Below are 6287 nucleotides of genomic sequence, written 5' to 3'. Positions count from 1 at the left end.
CTTTCTTTCTTTCTTTCTTTCTTTCTTTCTTTCTTTCTTTCTTTCTTAGACAGGGTTTCTCTGTGTAGCTTTCTTGGACTTGCTTACTTTGTAGGCCAGGCTGGCTCCACAGAGGTCTGACAGCCTTTGCTCTCCCGGGTGCTGGGATTACAGGTGTGTGCCACTGTGCCTGACTTCCTTATTGCTTTTTTGAACAGTGTTATACTTATAGCCCACGGAGCCACTGCCCCTGGATTAGGAAGGGTGTGTGAACTATGAAAGGGTAAAGGAATGCTGCCATTGAAGAGCAGGGATGCACCAGCCCCCATTCCAACCAAAAATAAATCTCTTAGTTTTACCCCTCCCCCAGTTCTAGCTGTGGGTTTAGGGAAAGACTCGCCAGCCCACACTGTCCAGTCCCTATACCTACCTCATCCTCCTTCTTACACTCTTCCTTTTGTTGTACAACTCACAAACTGGGGAATCTTGTTTGAACAGGTGGTGACATGTAGCTAGAATGGACACCAGCTGGGACCAAGAGAACAGGACTGTATTGAGAATTAGAGACATGGGTGAAGATGAAGAAGGAGAGGGATATGGGCTGTCATGGAGAACACACATGAAAAATATAGGGACACCGTCTAGGGAACTGAAGCCCTGGGACAAAAGCCTAGGAAAGTGTGATTTTGGGAGTGCCCAGACTTGCTGGAGCTGGGTCAACACCAAAGACTTTTCAGGCTCTGGGCAGCAGGCAAAACCTAGGCTGTGGCTCTGCAACCTGATCCTGCTTCCTCTAGTCTCCTCTAGCTTGGCCAGTGGGAGCAGATATGGCCCCTCCCCAGAGGGTCAATGCCAATCTTTGCCTTCATCATGTCATCTAGCCCCAGGTAATTATAGAGCTACTGTCAAGCCCGGCTATAGAAGAGTGGATAGGCCAGCTCAGGGACCAGAGGGAACTAGGCTCAACTGGCCCTGAGAGGCTGGGAACACTCTGATTTACCCACATTCTGACTCACAATGTTGTGCACTTCAGTTCATACTCACTCACATAATCTCACAACTTTGCAATCCCCACACAGCCAAATTTACTGTTCAGTGGGGAAAATGGGGGTGACAACCCTGAGGGGGCCTTAGAAAGGGAACCGGGCTTGTTTACACAGCTGAGGTAGAAGGGACCTCCCACTGTGCCAGAGGGACTAGCTCAACTCCCCACAGGCAGATTCAGTCCCAAAGACCGTGGCCATACTGCACAGACAGGTCTGCATGCTCAACCCGCTTCCAGCTGAGGCACAAAGAAAGTGTCTTACAGCCAACCCAAGCCACGTTTACATCCAGGCTCACACAGGCCGACACAGAGTGACAGGACTGTCTATATAGATCAGCTGACAGTCCCAACAAACCAACAGAGTGTAGTGCCAAGAAGGGCCAAACCAGCCGGGCCAGGTCAGCAGTCTGGGAAAGGCAAGAGTGCAAGAAGGGAAGAGGGTGCTGGCGTCACGCTCACATTCCCGGGATCTGCAGCGCACATCGACAGCCACACACAAGACACAAGCAACTCTAAGGATTGACTCAGGCACATTCACAAACCTCAAGACAGCAGGGCTCTCGGACCTTTCCCACATTCAGAAACACAAGCCCACAGCAAGCATAACTCCTGATGCCCATACACCCTCCCACCAAGGACTTGAACACTCCACCCCACACCACCTTGCAGAGGGAGAAGACAATGAAGGACTATCTTGGAAGAGTTTAGTCTGAGGACAGAGAGCCCTTCCTGCCCTGCCCGCACTGCGGGCAGGCTCGCCCAAATACACATACAGACACAGACACAGGCGCACACACACATCCAGATCTGGAGCCTCAGGGAAGGGGCTGTAGAGCCTCGCAGTGTCTGTCTCACCTACACGGGCCATGCCCATGTCTGCCAACCTGGGCCCCAGAATGGCCCATGAGGAAACAGCCTATACAGATGCCCACCTGGACAAGAAGGTTGATCTTGGCACTTCTCTGTACATTGACGTTAATTGCTTAGGTAGTCTTCCAGGAGTGGGAAAAGGGAGTGTGGCCCCTTCTGGAAGTGACCCCCAGAAAGGCCATCACAATGGGTCTGGAACATTCATTACTCCTGGTGTGCCAATTGCACGTGCAGGCAGGAGCTAAACTTTGGGTATATGCACAGCTGAGCCTCATGGTGCAAGCCTGTAAGCTCAGCATTTGGGAGCTGACAGCAGGGGGAGCAGGTGTTCAAGGTCAGCCTAAGCTACTTAGGGAGACCAGCCTGGGGTGCAGGAGAACCCTCTCTTCAAAGAAACAAAACAATGACTGTGTGGCTTGTCAGAGGCAGCTTTGAGAAGGTTCTGAGGCCTCCGGGGATGGCTGAAGGCTTGTGTGTGGGAGGGGGCACAGTGAAGACACCGTACTGCAGGGAGACTGAACAGACAAAATAAGCTGGACCACAAAGGCAGAACCCTGGTATTACGCTGTTCCGTAATACCAACAGTCACAGAAACAGTCACGCTCAGAGCAGTGCACGCCCTTTCTATACAGACAGCCTCTATGAACAGCTCTCCTTGGGCAAGAGGCTTACTCCCAGACCCACCAAACTGGCTCCACCCGGCAGCAGAGCCATTCCCACACTGCTGGAGCTTCAAGAATGGAGTCCCCTAGAGAGTCATCTGTGACCATCAGGCTGCCTGTCTGTTGGGGCCCACAGTTAATGAACCTCTTCTGGGGCCCCTGGCAGCAGAGTCCGGACCTCTAACAGTCTCAGAGCTCTCCAGGTCTGGGGAGAGCAGAGAAGCCAGGAAGTGGCACCCCATCCTGCCTTGCCCCAGCCTTTGGAAGCTCTTCTTAAGCATTGGCCAGAATTTAAAATAGGTTACCACCAGAAGGTGGCAGGTGAGGGGCTCTCTCTTGCTTTGTCTAGAACACAGGCTTGGTGAGGACTGTGCGGCCTCAGGAGCCCGCCCCACCGCCTGATAAAGTTAATGATCATAGCTTTGTTTTGCTCCCTGTACTGGGTCACTTCAGCTTTGCTTAATGTGTCCTTTAGAACAACGAGTGCATCTCAAACCACGTTCGAGCTTCAGGTACTTCAGACTGCTTTGTTCAGTATAAACGCTCCTTCCAACCTCCACTCCACTTGACTGTACTCATGTCACAGTGGCCTTTATTTGCACACATCCTGTGAGTCCCACAATATGTGTAATGTGTATACTGTGTGTGGATGTGGGTGTTCTGACTGCTTTTGCCTCTGTGCACCACCTGAGTGCAGACGAACCCCAGAAGAGGGTGCTGAGTCCCCTGGAAGCGGAGTGACAGAAGGTGCTGGGAACCCAACCAGGTCCCCTGCAAATGCAGCCAGTGTTCTTAGCTCTGAGGCAGCTCTCCAGCCCCCAGCAACTGTTTGTTTGTTTTTAATTCTCTAAAAAAAAAAAAAAAAAAAAAAACAAATTCACAGCTGGCATGATGGTGCACACCTTTAATGCCAGCATTTCTTTAATAGAAGCACATGGGAGGCAGAGGCAGGTAGATCTCTGTGAGTTCTGAGGCCAGCCCAGTCTACAAGGCCAGTTCCAGGCCACTCAAAGTTAGTTATTGTCTCAAAACTAAAATTTAAAAAAAAAAAAAAAAAAGCGTAAAGCACAGGTTTGTTTGCCGAGCCTCTCTGAACCTCTGTGTGGATGAGATTTCAATAAGCTGTCATTTTTCTTCTGCTTGAAGGGATTTTCAAAACATTTCTTACAGTGCAAGCTCGCTACTGACAGATTATTTCAGCATTTAGATGTCTGAAAGTGCCATTCTTCACCTTCACATTTGAAAGATACTGACACAGAGTTCTAGCGTGATTGTCTCTCATGCTGGAGAGGGGTCAGCTCCTGTTTCCTCTTCACATGATGGCTTTGCTTCTAAGATTTCCCTCTGGGGGCTGGAGAGATGGCTCAGTGGTTAAGAGCACTGCCTGCTTTTCCAAAGAATCCAGGTTCAATTCTCAGCACCCACATGGCAGCTCACAACTGTCTGTAACACCAATCCCCAATTCCAAGGGATCTGACATCTTCACACCAATGCACATAAAATAAAATTAAATAAGTTATTTAAAAAAAAAAAAAGATTTCCCTCTGTGCTGCTGCTAGGCATCCACAAAGACAGAATAAGGAAGGTGGAACTGAGAACCACCAGTCCTAAGTGCTATAGCTTTGGTCAGGATCAGCCAGTGGCCAGGGTGCTTCGCTTGTGCCAACACAACCTTTGTTAAGCATGTATGAGCAGCCTTAAGACAGCAAGCTAGGCAGGCATGCAGAGCGAGTACAGAATTTCAGTAGCCACTTTCCTTAGATTGCCCACACAACAGCCTTTGGACATTTCATTGTACTTGTAGCAAATAAAAACAGAAATTACAGCCAGGTGGTGGCAGAATTCGACTTTAATTCCAGCACTCAAGAGGCAAAGGCAAATGAATCTCTGAGTTTGAGGCCAGCCTGATCTACAGAGCAAGTTCTGGGACTGCCAGGGCTACACAGAGAAACCTTGTCTCAAAAGAAGAAGGAGAGGGAGAAGGAGAAGGAGAAGAACAACAACAACAACAACAATAAGGAGAGAAAGATAGAGAGGAAAAAGAAGAGAAAAGAAAAGATAAATCATAAGCCAGATCACACAAACCTATACCCTCAACACACAATGTCCTGGAGGCTGGAGTTGGTGGCACACACAGCAATTAAGTCATAAAGGCAGGTGGAGCTGGGGTTTAAACTCAGTCTGGGCTAAGGAAGACTGTCTCAATCAAAACAAAACAAAAACCAAATTAGGGTCAGCTGGGCTAGAGGGCAAAGGCACATGTTGGCCCTGGAGTTAGATCTGTGGAGCCCACGTGACCTTCACACACATCCTTGCAAGCACACACATATGCATACAACAAATACATAAATACTTAACAATCAAACAGCTGCTCCTCCTCACCCTGGCTGTACAGCCATAATAATTACTATATTTATTTTAATTTTGTTTTATGTATATGGGTGTATACAGCTGTGTTGCCTGCGTGCATGTCTGTGCATCGGGTATGTACCTACTATCCTCAGAGCCAGGTGAGGGCACAGGGTGCCTTGGAGCGACTGGAGTCATGGACAGCTGTGAGTTAATATGTACATGCTGGGAACGTAACCAGGTCCTCTGCAAGAGCAACCAGTGCTCTTAACCACAGAATCTCTTTTTACCTTTTTTTTTTTTTTATTTTTTACTTTGCCACAGATTGGGCTGACCAGCAGCTTCAGGGATCTCTCTGTCCCATAACCCCTCCTGGGGTGACAAATGTGCCCCACTGTACTCTGCTGGGATCTAAACCTGTCCTCATGCTACCACCCCAGCCTCTCCTGAGCTAGAGAGATGGCTTAGCACTTAGCCCAGACTGCCTCAGTAAGGCCTGGTTCTCAGGACCCACACTGGGCAGCTCAGGACCCTAGTGGGTCCAGGAGGGTCTGGTAGCTCTGGCTTTCCCTGCACCAGCACTCATGTACACACAGACACACACAGAGACACAAGATAAAGCAAAATAACCCTTAAAAAGCTCACATTAAGTTTTATAAGAAGTATAAATTTCTAATGGGTAGCTATGCCGAATGGGTTTGGTTTGGTTTTGGCTTAATTAATCTATCTTTTTGTTTGTTTGATTGCTGTTTTGTTTTGTTTGTTTTTTTCAAGACAGTTTCTATGAGTAGCTCTGGCTGTCCTGGAACTCTGTAGACAAGGCTGGCCTCAAACTCAGAGATCCCTGAGTGCTGGAGTAAAGGCGTGTGACACCACCACCCAGCTTGTTTGCCTGTTTTGAGACAGGGCCTCTCTATGTAGCTCTGGTTGGCCTTGAACTCACTATGCAGACCAAACTGGCCTCTAACTCACAGAGATCCACCTACCTTGCTTCCCAAATGCTAGAACTAAAGGTGTGTGCCACCATGCCTAGCCTGTTGATTAGTCTTTAAATATTCTGGTTTTTGTTGTTGTTTTATTTTCTTTTGAAATCATCAGACCGTCATTGAATGTGTGTTGTGAAGAAATTAGTGATATGTGTAAAGGGCTTTAGCAATATTCCTTAAATAGCACCACTCAAGTACAAACTGCAAATTGAAATGTATGACTTTAATCGCAAATAGTGAGTATGCCACTAACGGCAACACCACTGGGATAAAGCAGGCACTATTCATTTCAACTTGACAACTACTTTTCACTTAAAAAACATTGTGATACATCTTCATGCAGACTTTTAAAAAAAATGTGTATTAGTGTTTTCCTGCATGTACATATATGTGTCA

This window comes from Psammomys obesus, unplaced genomic scaffold (assembly GCF_907164565.1).
Source record: "Psammomys obesus unplaced genomic scaffold, mPsaObe1.curated_primary_1811, whole genome shotgun sequence".
NCBI classification, from domain to species: Eukaryota; Metazoa; Chordata; class Mammalia; order Rodentia; family Muridae; genus Psammomys; species Psammomys obesus.
The sequence above is the reverse complement of the archived record's forward strand: the minus strand, read 5'-3'. Positions refer to the sequence as shown.